At 50.1% G+C, this 18012-nt stretch overlaps 1 long non-coding RNA gene across 1 annotated transcript; it reads right to left on the minus strand.

The window, feature by feature from the left end:
- Positions 1–1481: 1481 nt before the first annotated feature.
- LOC144111230 (uncharacterized) lies at positions 1482–17071 on the minus strand. Its single transcript, XR_013310005.1, has 3 exons — positions 16907–17071; positions 15580–15606; positions 1482–1832 (listed from the first exon to the last, which is right to left on the minus strand). It is a non-coding gene; the product is annotated as an uncharacterized LOC144111230 (long non-coding RNA).
- Between the last annotated feature and the right edge of the window lie 941 nt (positions 17072–18012).

The raw sequence follows: 18012 nt of genomic DNA on the forward strand, positions 1-18012 counted from the left end.
CTCTTGCCGACTCCAGCTGTTGAAGCGTCTCTCCGTGAGAACTCCGTGACAATATTATGTATTCGAGTACCTTGCAACATATCGAGGTTAGAGAAATTGGCCTGTAATTGGTAGGAACGGATCTGTCTCCAGATTTAAATGCCGGGATGACATCAGCGGACCTCCACTCTTCTGGCACAAATGTCGTATCGAGTGACTGTTGGAAAATAAGAGATAGCAGTAAAGCTGTGTGCTGGCAGGTAATTTTTAACAGTTTCGCGTTGATACCATCGGGTCCTGGGCCAGTGTGGTGAGGTAGGCGTTCAACTGCAACGAGCCACGCCAAGCGCAGATATGTGAATGGGTGAAAAGGGAATCTGAATATCGGCCTCAGGAAGCAGCAGTGGGTTGTAAATGGGCAATTCGTTCGTAAAAACTTGTGAGAAGTGGCTATTGAATTGTTCTGCACACTGTTCTATAGGTAGGGTGCTGCCGTTTACGCCCAAAAGACCGCCGCGGCTGGGATCGAACCCACGTCTTTCGGGTCACCAGCCGAGCACCATAAGCACTGAGCCACCGCGGCGGGCGTGTGATTGTATCGCGACTCTCGCCCAGAACTCTAATCTCATTCAGCCGTGGCCGACAGTCACTGCAGGACAGACAATACTTAGCCAAAGTAGGTCCCTCCCCGTTGTTAGCGATAATCCATGTTCCCGTCCACAATCGTTCAAGCAGCGTCCAGTCTGGCCTACGTACGTTTTTCCACAAGTCAGTGGTATTTCGTAGACAACTCCGACGGCGCATCCTGCAAAGGGCCTAGCGCGCTTCTTGTCCCAATAACTTTTCTTTGTTTCTTGATTGGCGATGCGGGGGCACAGCTTTGAAAAAACTGATCTTTTTTCTTAATTTGACAGACGCCGTAATCACTGGCCGTTTCAATTATCAGCTTTCCTACCACTTGCACGTCAAAACGCTGATGTTCTTATAAGAAAGGCGACTACTTCAGCACTCTGCCTGCAACTGGCAGCACAAATCACTAACTCGCAACGGGCACCTGCAATACTGTGTCACAATTTATCGACGCTCAACGAACCAACCTAATACGTCGACTAACCCGCACACAAACGGACCCGAGCACCCACGCTTAGCCGAGGATGGCTCAGCCGTGTTGGGGGAAAAGAGGATCGGCAGACGCAACACATCAATTTATCCCCAGCTTCCTGTAGACGGCACCTACGGCCTGATCCAACCGGGTCGATATCGGCAGTCGCCTTTTCCTGACGTCCCCTGCATCTTTCAGTTTCCTGTCTCTTACAACTCTCCTGGCTCGTTCTCCCTTCTTGGTTTTTCCTTTTTCATGGCGACTAGGGTTAACCTTGCGTGGCGCACTGTCCTGCGCTTTGTAATATTTGGCTATAGTAAGTGTAGAATTGGCGTGGGCAGGGCCACTTGCCACATCGCGCTAAACAGGCACGGAGGCAGGGAGACAAACAGGACGGGCGGCAATTTACAACTGAACTTTTATTGCATGATACCAGGCAATATAAGCACTTTCTTAACAGTGAAGACGAGATAGAAAACCACTGAAATATGGGAAGCAATCAAACAACGTTATCTTCCAACAACGTTTACGGATTAGCATTTACGGATTATGTGGCAAGTGAGCCGTCACCAACTCCCTTAGGCTTCCGTTGTGGGCCGGGCTTTCTGCCAAGTTCCTGCGCCGTCCGCTTGTTGGGGTCCATGGTGGGCGGTAGGCACCGTGGCCGAACAACGTATCCATTTTGTCGTTTCCAATTCCTCAAAAACTCATGACACCGACAAAATGAGGTGGACCTGTCACAGTAGATTTCCTGCAAAGAACAAAAATACATTATCTAAATATCATGTGATACGTTCCAAAGCTCAAGAAAAACCAGCCCGAATATTGTCCCCTTTCCTAGTATCAAAATGTCTAATAAATGCCTTAGGCTTAAGGCACAAAGTAAGCAAAATAGCCAATGCAGACCTGCTACTAAAACTTCTAATGAACCTCGGTAAGGAAAGCTTTTGAACATTAACCCGCTTCTAATGAGGCAGTACACGCAACACAGAGCCCCCCCCCCCCCCCCCCCCCCCCCTTCCGGCTGCAGCTGCGGCGCAGCGTCTCGGGTCACGTTCGGGTCATAGGGCCAGGTCGTGGCAGCGTCGTCATGTTTTGTGATCAAGTCGGGGGACGGGGCTGGGGGGAGCGGTGAGGTCGGTTCGGTCTTGGCAGGCTGGGGCACGGCCAGGCGGTGCGGATCAGGAACTCACGGCCGACGACCACGGCTGACGGAGGACGCCGAGGCTGCAGCACCAGGATGGGGACGAAACCCCGCACCTCCACCAAATGTTACGTGGCGACCAGCCGAAGAATGAGGCGAGATGAACGATGGCAGTGAGATGATTTTTAATGGCGGCTGGCCTAACGCGAGCGCTCCGTCCCGCGCCACTGCCAGCTTCGTCGTCATCGCCGTCTTATCGACTTGCACCCCGGCAAACGTTCCGCATTTTTTTTGGTACGACTTGCTAAGAACTATCTCCTTATTATTTGTTATTCTATTTTACCCCGTGTTTCTTCATCCACTTTCTTCAAAATACGCAATTTCGTAATAAGTGTTCGGGTGATAGTTTCAGCTGCTTTCGAAAAAAAGTACTTTCAGCCAGTTTCTGATAGCAACCTCATTACACAAATTCACGAAATTGTTTCTTTCAAATCAATCGGTGATGTTGTAATAAGGATGGCTTTGTAAGCTTTTTATTCAACTTACATAATTAACAAATGCGCCGTACTGAAACCTAGTAGTAATCCGTTCCTGGTTCGTTATTCTATATAGTCCTCGAAATATCTACCAGTCGTAGACCTCATCCCTTGAAGCTGCCCTTCCTCTATCATCATTATAGTAACAATGCTCCCACTAAACGAATTTGGTGACAAGCAACATTTCTTGAACTGCAGGCCAGTTTTATTATCATCGCAGCCTTACACGATCTTAAAGTACGTCAATCACATAAAATTTCGTCTAGAATGAAATACTCTACTTTCTAAAATATGACGCGGCTTTGGATTTGGCACGGTAGCCCCATTAGGTGAGTGCAGGATTGATGTATTTTAAGTTTTTTTGGAAGCTCTTTACACCGCACTCCATTTTAAACTTCACTGCAAATTTAAACCTATGCTAAATGACCTTAACCAGGTTAAGAGGACTCCTGCTTGCTTTTACTCTTATTGTTCCCAGTGAGTCTCTTAGAAGAGGGCTGGCCCTGCAGCTTATGATTTCAGCTCTGTCCTCGGGCCGCAGCTTTCTTATTTATTACATATGACGTCACCCATTACATGGCTAACATGCGACTGCAGATGATTAACCGCGTAAATGATCCCTGTCACCTTCGGGATTCGTTTACTACCGTCTGCGGTGCATCCCACACCAGTCAAATAAACATTAGTTTCGAATAACAGTTCGACATGTCATCTGAAAAGAGATAGTTTTTCTGCCTTTTCACTTATTCATCCAGTGGCAGTCTGGTAGAAAGTTTCTGGCGACATCTTCAACTTTTCTCATCTGACAGTTTCGTACGCCTTCGTGTTTTTTTACAAAGTGGCTCAGGCTACTGCTTCTATACTTCGACTAAGCCAACCTCCATTAGGGTTCCATGCCATCCCAAAGATTGTTTGATCTATCCACCCTGGCTCCCCCTTAACATCCACCTGCGAAAAAAACTTAAAAACCAATCTGAGCAATGCAGATTATAAATCATCAGTGAGGCAACACAGCTAGTTTAACCACACGCTGACGCAGGACTCGAGAAAATCAAAGAATACGTATAGCAAGAATATCTACAGCACAGACAGAAAATGAGACAGCTAGCTACCATGCAGGCCAAATTCCAACAACAAATAGCTGTAACAGTGACAAGCCGCACTAACTCATTCGCCATCTGACCTGCCGTCGTAATTTCAGATACTCTCGGAGAAGCCCAGAGGGGTTGCTCATACCTCCCAGTAGCACGCCCGGGCCTCAACACAGACAATGGGTCGGGCTAAGAACGCAAAAGAAGACGCCAACCATCACAATATTGCAGTGGAACTGTCATAGCTATGACACAAACGAGCACCCCTCCAAGCATTCATGCAGAACTACATCACCCTACCAGACATTAATGCCCTACAGGTACTGCGACTACAGCCACAGCTACAGCCACACAATCGACACGGACGGAAATCCTGGTGAAATATGCCCTTACAACTGTCGAACATATGCTCGGGGATCAAACAATAAAACGCACATCCATAGAGATGCTCGCTCCAGCACCATACATCCAGCTTCTTTTCTTCATCGCTTATACCTGCCCCCCCCCCCCTCCCCCGAGCTGCCAGCCAGGGGCTCCAACAGGTACTCGCAGATTTCAAACGCACAGCGTGGAGCGCACATAGTACTCGGGGGAGACTTCAGTGCAGGACAGACAGCATGGGGGTGTCCCCCAAAACACGCCCAAAGGAACTCGGTTACGTGGTGCATGCATGAAACATTCTCTCACACTCCTGACTGACCCCCATACGCCTGCGCTGATGGGGAATAGCGTGATAAGAGACGCCATACCGGATCTCACATTTACCGGCACTCTCAATATCATCTCCCAAGAGGTTCTACCAGACATTCTGGGCAGTGATCACCACATAACACAAGCGCAAATACAACTTAACACAAAACGCTACGAACCGGTAGCTTGGAGGTTAAATCGTTGCCTTGACGGATCAGAGATAAGTTCTGCCGTCAAGCAACCTTAAGTATGTCTCGTGCAGTAGTAGCCCACTTGTGGCTTTTTTTTTCTCAAGGTGGTGTGAAAATCCCATTTCCAAGCATTTCACCCCAAAGAAGCCGAGCGCCAGGCAAGGGATGCTTGTACCCATTGTATCACCGGTGAGTACCCGCCGGCACTGGGTATCGAACCCCGCACAAAACACCTCATCAACGGGGAAGCATTCCGAGAACACCTAGGCCAGAACGCATCGAGCCCAGAAGACTGCCCTCGGGACGCGTGGATTAACCAAATTCAAGACGAACTACAACACCACACCAAACGTATACAAACTACAGAAATTGCCATTCATCTCCTACACATATTCGAAGCCAGAAGGAATTTGATGAAACGACGAAAGCGTCAACGGCACAATAAAAAGCTGCAGAAGCGCATAGAACAGGTTACAACATAAGCAGCTGAATACGCAGGAACGTTAACCAATTCCAACGGGAGAGGACTTTGTGGCCCACTACAAAGCACGTTGAGCACCAAACATGGAACATCCTCCGCACTCTCGTCGACTCCCAACCACCAAACGACAAACGGCTGACCGCACGCAGAAACTAATACACACCGCCTCCAAGCAAGGAGTGGATAGGTTGCAATACCTACAACAGAAATACAACAGAAAGACTGCCATGGCCTGCATTACCCGCAACACAACCCCCTGACCTGACAAAATCTCCTATCAGCTTGTTCCAACATGGAATACACCTCTATGAAACAGCTCATGCGGTAATACAACTAACACTAGAAGGCAGGCACCATACCACAACAGGGGAAACACGTTGTACCAAAAACCTGCGAAAGCGATGTCACTAGACAACCTCCGTCGTATGTCCCCAACTAGCTTCATAGATAAATATAATCGACCATATCGTGCTACAAGGCCCTCGGTTCTGGCAGCCTTGATGCCATAGGAAACACAAGAGGGTCCTTACATAGCTTCCGTCCTTGCCTTTCAATGACGTTCCACGTCACACCAGCGGTAATACAGAATGTACTACATCCTCCGCTTATGGACGAGGGTGGCGCTGGTGAACACTTTGAAGGTTAGATCGCACGTAAACAGAAATACCCCCGAAAGCAGACATTTGACAGCCGTCACTGTAGCTTATTCGGTAGAACAACAAACGCGCAATTCGGAGTTCGTGGCTTCGGACAAAAATTTAGAGTAGTCAACGTAATCAGAACGTTAATGAGAAAGTGACGCACAGCGATGTGTCATCCCGTCAGTAACACAAGAGTAAGTAAGAAAGCCTTAGAAGCAATGCAAAGGGGGAAAGTAGCTGATGAGGATCAGGTAACAGCAGATGTGATGAAGAATAGAGGGAAGATTGTGTCAGAAAAACTAGCCACCCTTTATACGCAATGCCTTATGACCTCGACCGTACCAGAAGCTTAGAAGAACGCAAACATTCTCTTAAGTCCTCCTAAAAAAGGAGACGCTGAGAACTAGAAAAATTCCAGACCGATCAGATTACTGTCCCTTGCCTACAAGGTATTTAAGAAGGTAATCGCTAATATAGTCAGGGCAACCTTAGATTTTAACCAACCAAATGGTCAGACAGGCTTTCGTAAAGGATATTCCACAATTGATCATATTCCCACTATCAATCAGATGATAGAGAAGTGTACAGAATATAACAAACCGCTATATATAGCTTTCACTCATTACGAGAAAGCATTCGACTCAGGGGGATACCTCGGCAAGCATACAGGCATTGCGTAATAATGGTGTAGGAAAGCCCTATGTCAAAATACTGGAAGTTATATATAGCAGCTGCACAGCTACCATAGTCCTCCATAAGGTCAGCAATAAAGTTCCAATAAGGAAGGGCGTCAGACAAGGAGACACGATCTCGCCAATGCTATTCACCGCCTGTTTACAGGAGGTATTCCGAGGACTGAATTGGGAACAGTGGGGATAAGAGTTAATGGAGAATACTTAAATAATCAGCGATTCACTGATGACATTGCTTTGCTGAGTTACCCAGGAGGTGAACTGCAAGTCATAATCGATGAGTTAGAGCAGTACGGTATCACCGCTGCTATTCAACTTCGCCATCACTCCGCTGACTGATCGACCTACATGCAAATAATCCTAATCTCCACCACACAATATATGCCGATGACATTAGACTGATCTATCACTGGAGCATCAGGTCATGTACAGGCCACCTTATAAAGAGCAACCAACACCGTACAAAGCACACAATCTCTCGCTCTTAGCCGCTCGCCAACTAAATCCGAACTGCTTATCATTAAACCGCGCATTCACGCAACTGTCATTTAAATAAGCCTTCACAGCACAGCCATACTAAGAGAAAAAGAACTACGATTAGTTGGCCTACACACCCAGGAAGACACCAGGACGACGAACACCATACATCTCCCACAGACTCAAATAAGCCAAATAGCACATCTCGTCAGACGCGTATCCAAGCAAAATAACAGGCTCAATGAAAACGACCGATTGCGCATCGTTGTTGCTCTAATGACCAGTGGCTTGTCATACCGCCTACGATGTCACAACCAACCTCACTAATGCGCAAGTGACTAAGCACACCGAACAGCTGTCAAGGCAGCGCCACACCTACCTCGAAACGCTAACACCACCTAACTGCCACAGCTGGGGTAACAACTTGCGGAAATCAGGACACTGGGCTATAACCCATGTACCGCCGCGCCCAGGCTAACAACCCTCACTGCCCATGTACAAAGCAACCTACAGCTCAAACTACTGCTTCGTATCATACACCCAAACCACCACAAAGGTGGCAGGAATGCATGCGCATCCAACCTCACAAAACTATACAACGCCAGGGAAGAGGTCCCATATATCGAGGCAACACCACACTTACAATTCCTAGGCATCCACACAGCCTCTTTCCTGGATATAGGAGCAGCAACCCTCGTAACCACGAACACCAGAGAGGCAGAATGCATGGCCATAAGTTTGTCTATAGCAAACATCTGCACTCTGCTCACAGGTCACACGATCCTCTCTCTATCTGTACATATTCTTCAGTAAAGGCATCGCTCATTCGTCTTCAGCCCACACATTGTCTACGCTACCAGCCTTGCTGCAACACATCACCATTACATGGGGCCGTGAGCATCCCCGGAAACGAGCTTGTTGAAGCGTCTGCATGCCCACGAACTTTGCGTCAGGCGCCGGCAGATAGCCTCCCCAAGCCACAAACATAATGGTGCAGGGGCTTAAGAGAAGAAGTTCAGTCGAGATTAGGAGTAAATCATGGAGCTGTAGGAAGATTAGCACCAGATGCCCACAGCAAGACCACGAACGAGGCAGTACAGGGGATATGGACTTGAATCATTCGAAGCACGGGAAGCTCAGAGTAAAATACTATATGAAGAACGCCTGAGAAAATTGGACGAAAACAGGTCGGCAGCTAAGGCATTTAAATTTTTTCCAGAAAGGGCGTCGACTCAAAATGGTGGAAAATAACTAGGAAACTGAATAATAAGTATGTCTAAATTTTTTCCAGAAAGGGCGTCGACTCAAAATGATGGAAAATAACTAGGAAACTGAATAATAAGTATGTCGAACACGAGGACTGAGAAAGAAAGAGCATTAAACGACAGGTAAAAGCACGGAAGGTAAAATTGGATTAATTCAATGAAAAAGAAGCATAGTGTAGAACTATATCGATACTAGAAAAGGGATATTAGAAAGGAAGCTTTCTATGATAACTCCATAGGCAGTGCCCTACTCTTTTAAGCTAGGTCAGGGGGTGAACACCTCATACTAAAATGTGATGGTACCCATCCGGATGTCGCTGCAGGCACAGTCACTCTTCCTGAGGCCCTAGTGTTTAGAGAGAGATAACAAGGGTGATGTAAATAAATCTGCAGTGGAAGTTAGCAAAGAGGGAATGGAATCAGTGAGTAAAAGACTTTATTGTCCAACAAAAAAGACGACCTCATCCTACCCTGCGGCTCTCCTTTTCAGTCGAGAGATGAGGGCCAGGAGGGATTGTGGTGGACAGGGTCGCTGCGTTAGATGCTGGCCATGATTTCTTGAATTCAGGCAGCCTCTTCAGCCTGTCGTACGGCAAGGAGCTGGTGCTCAGGTTGCGTACTACGCAGCAAGGTCTCCCAGGCGTCTTTCCTATCTGTTTTATTTGCCCTGCCTGGGGATTGTGCGTACACTCCGAAATAATACGGTCGAGGGTCCCTCTCGCTCCAAATTTCTTACATTTGTCGTCCTAGATTTCCGGGATAATATGTTTGTCAAGGCGTTTATTTGAAGCACAGGTCGGTTGATCTTGGTTGACCGGCGACACGACGGGCACACTCACAGGCGTCGTTCGAAAAAACCCAGCTGCACTTCGTCTGCTTCTTTGTTGACCCGCTTGAACTCGTCCGCTTCATCGCTGCGCTGCGCCTGTCGGTCCCATTACAGTTACTCTCCCTCCGAAAAAGGAGCCATCCTGGCGACTTACGGAGAGGAGAGGATGGGCGGATCATAGTAAGGCTTGAGGCGCTCAACGTGCACAGTTTCGCGGCCCCGGCGACGGTGGTCCGAAGAGGGAACGAGCGGCTCAACGATATAAGTCACCGGAGAAGTTTGGTGGACAACCCGGTAAGGTCCGTGAAAGCGAGACAGTAGTTTCGTGGCGAGGCCGGGAGTGGAGGAAGGCACCCAGAGCCAAACGAGGGCGCCAGATGGGTATGACGCTGGAGGGTCCGGGGAATCCCGACGGTGCTTCTGATCCCATTGTTGCTGTGTGGTGAAAGAGCGGGCAAGTTGCCGGCATTCTTCGGCATACAGGTGAGCTTCGGAGAGTAAGGTGGTCTCGGAAGGGTCAGGGCGATAAGGAAGGATGGTGTCCATGGTGGATGTAGGCTCCCGGCCATATAAGAGGAAGAAAGGAGAAAACCCCGTTGTTGTCTGAGTAGCTGTGTTATACGCGTACGTGACGAACGGGAGCACTTGATCCCAGTTGGAGTGGGCGGTGTCAACGTACATGGCGAGCATGTCACTCAGAGTGCGGTTGAACCGCTCAGTCATGCCGTTGGTCTGGGGGTGATAGGCGCTGGTGTAGCGATGAACGATTTGGCATTGCTTGAGCAGGGCCTCGACGGCGTCCGAGAGAAAAACACGGCCGCGGTCACTTAGAAGTTCTTTCGGGGCGCCGTGACGAAGAACAAGACTGTGTAGAATGAAGTGAGCGACATCGTTTGCGGTAGCAGATTTGAGAGCCGACGTTTCGACGTAACGGGTGAGATGGTCAACGGCAACGATGATCCACCGATTATTAGCCGAAGTAGTTGGAATCGGGCCATAATGATCAATGCCGACGCGGTCAAAGGGACGGCCAGGGCAAGGTAACGGCTGCAAAGGAGCGGCGGCGGGGTGGGGAGGTTTCTTGCGACGTTGGCAGGCGGTGCATGACCGAATGTATTGACGTATGTAGCGGTACATACCTCGCCAGTAGAATCGCTGACGAAGGCGAGCATATGTTTTCAGTACACCGGCGTGGCCGCATTGTGGAGCGGCGTGAAAAGAGGCACAGATTGTAGCACGGAGGTGTCGAGGGATGACCAACAGCCACTTCCGGCCGTCGGGGAGGTAATTACGGCGGTATAAGAGGCCATCACGAATGGCGAAGTGGTGGGCTTGGCGGCGAAGGGTCCGGGTCGAATGATGCGGCGAGGGAGTGTTCAGGAATTTAGCAGCGAGGTGATCCAAGGATCCTTCAGTTGTTCGGAGAGCATATCAGGGATGTTGAACGAAGAGAATTCGTAGGCACAGACGAGGGCAGAGGTTGACTCGCATGGGAGTGGTGAACGAGAAAGGGCGTCGGCGTCCGAGTGCTTGCGGCCGGAGCGATAAATGACGTGTATATCAAACTCCTGGAGACGTAAAGCCCAGCGGGCGAGTCGGCCAGAAGGATCTTTGAGGGAGGATAGCCAGCATAGGGCGTGGTGGTCTGTGACGACATAGAAGGGCCGGCCGTAAAGGTAAGGGCGGAACTTGCCAATTGCCCAAATGATGGCGAGACATTCTTTTTCTGTGACAGAATAGTTTGATTCCGCCTTGGTGAGGGCGCGGCTGGCGTAAGCGACGACGTATTCCGGATACCCAGGCTTTCGCTGGGCAAGAACTGCGCCCAAGCCCACACCGCTCGCGTCAGTGTGAACTTCTGTCGGACAGGCGGGATCAAAATGGCGAAGGATGGGGGGAGAGACCAGCAGGCGGCGTAAAGTGCTGAACGCGGTATCGCAGGCGGGGGACCAAGACGAAAGGTTCGGGCTGCCGGCAAGAAGCTGCGTTAAAGGGGCGATGATACTGGCGAAATTTCGGATGAAGCGGCGAAAATATGAGCATAAGCCTATAAAACTGCGAAGTTCTTTTAAGGTGGTTGGTTTGGGGAAGTCAGCGACGGCGCGAAGTTTGGCTGGGTCAGGTAGAACGCCGTCTTTGGAGATGACATGGCCTAATATTGTGAGCTGCGTTGCACCGAAGTAACATTTTTTCAAGTTTAGTTGGAGGCCGGCGTCAGTAAGGCTAGTGAGTACGCGCTGAAGGCGGTGCAGATGGGAAGGAAAATCTTTGGAAAAAACGACAATGTCATCTAGGTAACACAGACAAGTTTCCCATTTGAGGCCACTGGGAATAGTGTCCATCATCCTTTCGAATGTGGCTGGAGCATTGCAGAGGCCGAATGGCATCACATTGAACTCATACAAGCCGTCTGGGGTGACGAAAGCGGTTTTCGGCCTGTCGTTCGCTGCCATCGGGACCTGCCAGTAGCCGGAGCGTAAGTCGAGGGATGAAAAATACTCCGCTCCCTGCAAGCAATCCAGTGCGTCGTCGATTCGGGGTAGAGGATAAACATCCTTGCGTGTGATCTTGTTGAGACGGCGGTAGTCCACACAGAACCTGATGGAGCCATCTTTTTTTGTCACCAAGACAACAGGAGAGGCCCAAGGGCTGTGAGAAGGCTGTATTATGCCGCGCCGAAGCATGTCGCCAACATTGTCACGGATGACGCGGCGCTCGCTCGGCGAGACTCGGTACGGTCGCTGACGCAAGGGAGCGTGGGTACCAGTGTCAATTGTGTGAGAGACGGCCAATGCGCGCCCCAAGGAGGGCTGGGAAAGGTCGAAAGAGTTGCGGAAGCGGCAGAGAAGTTCCAAGATTTGGTCACGGTAAGCGGACGGAAGGTCGGGAGCGATGTTACGACGAAAGACGTCGATGGAAATCGGATCGGGCGCTGTCGCACAACAGGCTAAGGCAGTAACTGGGGAGCAGGCACGGGTATCGGAGAACTCGGAAGCAAGAGCAGGGTCCAGTTCTTCAATAGAGCCGAGGCATTCGCCGCGAAGAACAAACGACGGGCAAGAAAATGGGTTGGTGACATAGATGGCGCAGTGGCCATCGGAAATCGAGACAACGGCGAATGGAATGAGGAGGCGCTGATGGCGAGTGGCTGCTGCGGTAGGTGTGAAAAGAACAGGGCCGCTGAGGAAAGAGTCGGGGCGGAGCGGAACGAGGGCTGAAGAGGAGGGAGGTATGTCGGTGTCGGCAGCTACAAGAAGCTTAGCGGAGCGCACAGGTAGGTCACGCAACGAAACATCACACAGGGGAGAAAGCTCAAGTTCCGCACGGGCACAATCAATCACAGCACGGTGGGTCGAGAGGAAATCGCAGCCCAGGATGACATCGTGAGAGCAGGCGGTCAGCACAACAAACTCGATGGTATAGGCGACGTCGTTGATAGAAACGCGGACCGTGCAGGCTGCGATGGGGTGGATGCGCTGAGAGGTGGCCGTACGTAGTGAAAAGTCAGACAGCGGCGTTGTCACCTTACGAAGTTTGCGGCGAAGAGCATCACTAATTACGGACACTGCAGCACCCGTGTTGACGAGCGCGAGAACGGGGACGCCTTCAACAGACACCTCAATCACGTTAGCAGGAGAACACGGAGGACTTAAAAAGTTGGCAAAACACGCAGTTCTTGCCTCCTGAACTGCGGCAGTCAGTTTTCCTCTGGGAGAGGGTCCGGGCGGCGGAGCATCGGAGAAATGGAACGTCGACGAGGGGAAGGCGAGCGGCGAGTAGGGTACTGGGAGCGATGTGTAGAGGAGGCAGAAGAGACATTAGGCAAGGGCGGCCCGGAATCGTAGCGGAAATTGCGCATGAAATCGCCAGAACGAGGAGATCGCTGACGGCAAAAGCGTGCGACATGGCCCGGAAGACCGCAGGAATAGCATATCGGTCGATTGTCCTCGGTACGCCAGGGGTTCGTAGGGTTTCGGCGGGGTCGACGAACCGGGGCCTGCGGCGGGGCTATAGACGGCGGTGGAGCATAAAAGGCCGGGCTGCTAGGGTAGGCGGCAGAGGTGGGCGAGCGCCGTGTACCGGTGACTGCTTCAGCATAGGTGAGCGGCGCTGCCACAGGAGGCGGTTGGGGACTGGATGGCAGAACTGCAGCGACCTGCTCCTGAATAACACGACGAATAGTGGGAGTGAGAGATGGCGCCAGGTCGTGCGGAGGGCAGACGGGGTCGGGAATGTGATGCAGCAGAGAAAGCTGGCGAGCGATCTCTTCGCGGATGAAGTCTTTAACCTGCTGCATGAACAGGGACTGCTCAGCAGACGAGCCACCAAGGGCCAAGCCAGCAAGACCCCCCGCAGGCGCGCCGGACTGCCGCGTAGATGCGCGTTGCTTGCGGAGTTCGTCGAAGCTTTGGCACAGCTGGATGACGGTAGCGACGGAGGTGGGGTTCTTCGCCAGCAGCATCTGGAAAGCGTCATCGGCTATGCCTTTAAGTATGTGGTTGACTTTATCTGCTTCGGACATGGAGGGGTTGACACGCTTGCACAGGTCAACGATGTCCTCGATGTAGCTTGTGAACGTCTCGGAAGGGAGCTGAGATCGAGCACGAAGACGTTGCTCGGCGCGAAGCTTCCGGACGGCGGGGCGGCCGAAAACGTCGGCGAAGCTCGTTTTAAAGGACGACCAGGTGGGAAGGTCGGCCTCATGGTTGCGAAACCATAGGTTGGCAACGTCCGTTAGATAGAATAGGACGTTGCTAAGTTTCACGGAATCGTCCCACCGATTGTAAGTGCTGATGCGCTCATAGGAGGCCAGCCAATCGTCGACGTCTTGGTCATCGGTGCCACTAAATGGAGACGGGTCACGCTGGCGCTGCACCCCGTGACAGAGTACGGTGGCAGGGATGGGCTGCGATGGTTCACTAGAACCTTCCGGCATGGTGGCGGAGACGAGGAGCGTTCCACTTCGAAGTTCCAGGATGAGGACCGGGACGGGAACCGAGGCACCTCCACCAAGTGTCAAGGCGTTTATTTGAAGCACAGGTCGGTTGATCTTGGTTGACCGGCGACACGACGGGCACACTCACAGGCGTCGTTCGAAAAAACCCAGCTGCACTTTGTCTGCTTCTTTGTTGACCCGCTTGAACTTGTCCGCTTCATCGCTGCGCTGCGCCTGTCGGTCCCATTACATGTTTAAAATATTATGCATTCATTGATTAGACTGATTAGTCTAGCGTCCATCGCACGGCATGATATCATGCAAGAATAAACTTATTGTTGGCCAGCCGAAGAGATATCTTCATTTCAAATTTGCTTTCTCTCCAGATTTGTTGACGATATTGTCCTTTCCTCCACCGACCATCAGTTCATCGTCGCCTATCATTCCCAAACGAAGTTATCGAACATCTCAGCCAAACTATGACATATGCTCTCAATGTATGCTTCGTCGGGTTATCGGGAATGGAAGATGCCTGGTGTAAAGCAGAAGTTTTAGCAAGTTGCTGGATATTCACGATGAAACACAGCTCAAATTAAACGAGTCAGCGCTTGTGGTGTCTACTTTTTCTTGCATGTCTCGTCTAGTTTGAGTATTTGTGCAGTTTTTCTCCGTCCACTATGTTAAGTCCATCGTAAATACTCGTTCACCGACATCGCCGGCTGCTCATATTTTTGCGTTTTGTACGGCCTCGACATAACATATACTCCACTATGTTGTGCTCGCTGCTACCCAGGCTCTGCCTAATTTTCATCATCATGCTGGCTCTCCGTCAGCCTCCGAGTCACGACAGCATCTTCTCCATCGGCTGCTGCTAACCAAATCCGCGAGCTCCTCCTTGGGCATGCGCATTCCGTCCATTGCGTGTCAATATCTCGCTTTTTACCAATCGTTGTCTTCCCGGCGTTTTCCGAAGAAATTAAGCAAGATGATAAAGCAACAACACTGGCGCCACTTCAACCATTCGGAGTGAGGACGCAAGGATCATCGCACGCAGGCGGTGCCTCGGGCCCTCTAAAACCTGAACACCGTGACTCAAGCATGCAGTCTAAACCGCTGATTAAGTTGTGTCTAATTCGGACGCGAGCATTCGCACGTGTTCCAGCATGCGGTTCCCGGTAGGTAGACATTCCCATTCCAAACGCGCTCATAAAAAGGGCGTCTTCGGAAAGAGCGCGACCCAGCGACTCGAAAGGCCATGAATTCGACGCCCCATGCACCACAGAGCGCTGGTACGCGCGACGCACACGTTTTGTCCGTGCAGACGGACCTCTGTACGCACCCCACGCTGCCGTTACTGTTACTACCTCAATGGCTTTAACAGCCATCAGCAAGAAACACATTTAGCGTGAGAGCGTTGGCTACTAAGGCTATCCTATCTGAGCTGGTATAGAGTGAGCAGCAGTGGCCATGGCTCAGGACTCTACGGCTATACAGCCGTGGGTGCCTTCAAGGGCACAATACTTACTAGCCGACATGTCTGCCCCTACTGCGTCTGAAAACAAAGCCAAAAGGTAACATAGAGAAGATAAAATAAAATTAGTACTAAGTACCACCACTGACGCGTCGTGTGGCTAAGATTTGTTTTTCTAAGCCGCTTTATGGAGAACATCACCGTTAAATTAATGGCTCTCATATCTAAAAAAACTGTTTTGAGTTTAAAGTATATAGTAAGAATAGACACCGCCGACAGCTGTTAGATACAGACGCAATTGGCCGCAATAATGAACGACTTGTGCGCAGCTAATTTATTTAGTTTCAGCACTCGTGACAGCTGAGGGAACAAAAAGAAAACAGCAAAGAAACCCGAACAATATATAACAAATCCGTCCTGTGTTGGGCGTGTAAAGCAACCAGGACCGAAAGTGGTGAGGCTTGACCCAACTGGAGGGTCGCTTCCAAGTAAACCGCCTGCTGACACCTTTCTCGCTAATATCACGCCGACTGTCACGATATATTGTGTGAAACATTCCATGAAACATATCAGACGGTGTGGAAGGCGCGCGAACTAGGAAGATGGGGAAACTCTCCTATCGCAACTCGAACATTAATGGTCACACGTTTTTTTTTTCCGACACCCACAGGGCTATATGAAGGATCCGTCCACCCGTTAGTCTGCATTCAATGGTATTAGTAACGCAGCGTTTGCGACCTATGAAGGCGCAGATCTGAGAGCCCTTCTTTATTACCATTATTCGAGATATACTAGCAGGCTATAGTTGAGTACTGTCCTTAAAGATCTTCAAGGCCTTCCACATCTCTCCCTCAAGAGAACTGCAGCAGTCATGCTGTTCCAATCACGCCCTATTTCATCCCGACTTCAAGGCCCGACTCCGAAGCCTATCTCCAAATGAAGAATTCTAAACACCTACTCTAAGGCCAGAATCTAGGGGAGGTGACAAAAGGACTAATCTAAAGCCTGACCTTCAATGATAGTCTCCGACACTACCCTAAGACCGCTGTCTAGGGCCTCGTTTTAGAGCTCCGAGCCAAAGTCATAGCCTGAGGCCCACACTGACAGCAATGCCCACTCGAACCAGGCCCACATTGATTAATAAGGAGCTGTCAAGCGTCAGCAGACGTTGCCATTGTCGACAGTGTATTCGAGTGGCCAAACTTAACTTTCTTCTTTAGGGCATGGAATGTGGTGCGACCTACAGCCGCCGTGGTTAATTTTGGGGACAGAAGTAAGCAACCGCTTTAAATAATACCAGTTAGAAGAAACAGTAAGTGAAAAATCAGACCCGGGTTGAAATGACTTCGGGCAGCGTGTTCATGCATTTCGGGTGGCTTACCCATCGTCTCGGTTTTTGCGGTGTGAATACGTTCTCCTGTGCGAAGAAGATCTAACGAAGCCTAGGCAAACGGTGGGAGAAGTCAGGTTCAGGTTGGCGTCACTAAAAGGCTTGGATGCGGAGTCGGGAGCATAAAAAAAATCGTTCTGACGGCGGCCCAGTTCTTCTTCTTCTGGGCGTGCGCCGGAAAATATAGAGACGCGCGTGGCGCGTGCGGGCTTTGTCATTTTATGGAGCCTGATTCATAGTATTTCGTGAGTATCGAATTCAATAATTGTGATTTCATTTCCTTTCTGAATAGCTTGTAGATAACATTAAATTTATTGTTTTAAGGTCGTTTCAAGATTAGCTTTCCTCCTAGTGCCCTCTCTGCGGCATCTTCTGAAAGAGTTCTTCATTGAGATTTGACCTAAATTTTAGATATCATACTTTGGTAATGAACTTCAGCCGAATTAGTTCTTGGTCAAGTTGGTATTCTTGATTCACTCTCATAATTTTTCAGCGCTGTGTTCGTCCTTCTTCTCTTCCTTCTTCTTTTCTTTGACTGTGTTCCGTTTCGCTGAGAAACTAAGATATTGAATTTCGGTAATGCATTTGCCTAAACCAGCCCCAAAGCTAACAACAGATTGAGAACCAAAATATTTTCAAATGTCAACCAATATATTTGCTTCAACGCCTACACCGCATTTTCTGTAGAACGGGGCCTTTAACGCAGTCGCGTTAAAAATGGCCGCTTAGCTGCCTGTACGACCTTTTCAGGCGTTTGTCCAGCTTGTCAGTGTTCACATTAAAGTACTACGGTGCTTCGTCTTTTGGAATCCCAGATACAACCTATCATTGGCCGGCCTCCTTCGCGCAGAGGTAGGCGGGGAGGCAGCCGCATCTGGCTAGGAAAAATGAGGAGTGACCCTGAACCGCATTGTCAGATGAAATCAAGAGGTGAATGGAGGGAGAGGTGTAAAAATACACCAAAGAGGAACGTGGATGCGAGCATATGGTCAGTATGGTGAAAGTGTTCTGAATGGGCAGCTAGACTGAGCACTCTGCCGCGCTACTTGATCAACGTGAGGTAGCGTGGAGCACTATCGGCCTCGCATGCTCCCGCT

This window comes from Amblyomma americanum, chromosome 11, assembly GCF_052857255.1.
Source record: "Amblyomma americanum isolate KBUSLIRL-KWMA chromosome 11, ASM5285725v1, whole genome shotgun sequence".
Lineage (NCBI taxonomy): Eukaryota > Metazoa > Arthropoda > Arachnida > Ixodida > Ixodidae > Amblyomma > Amblyomma americanum.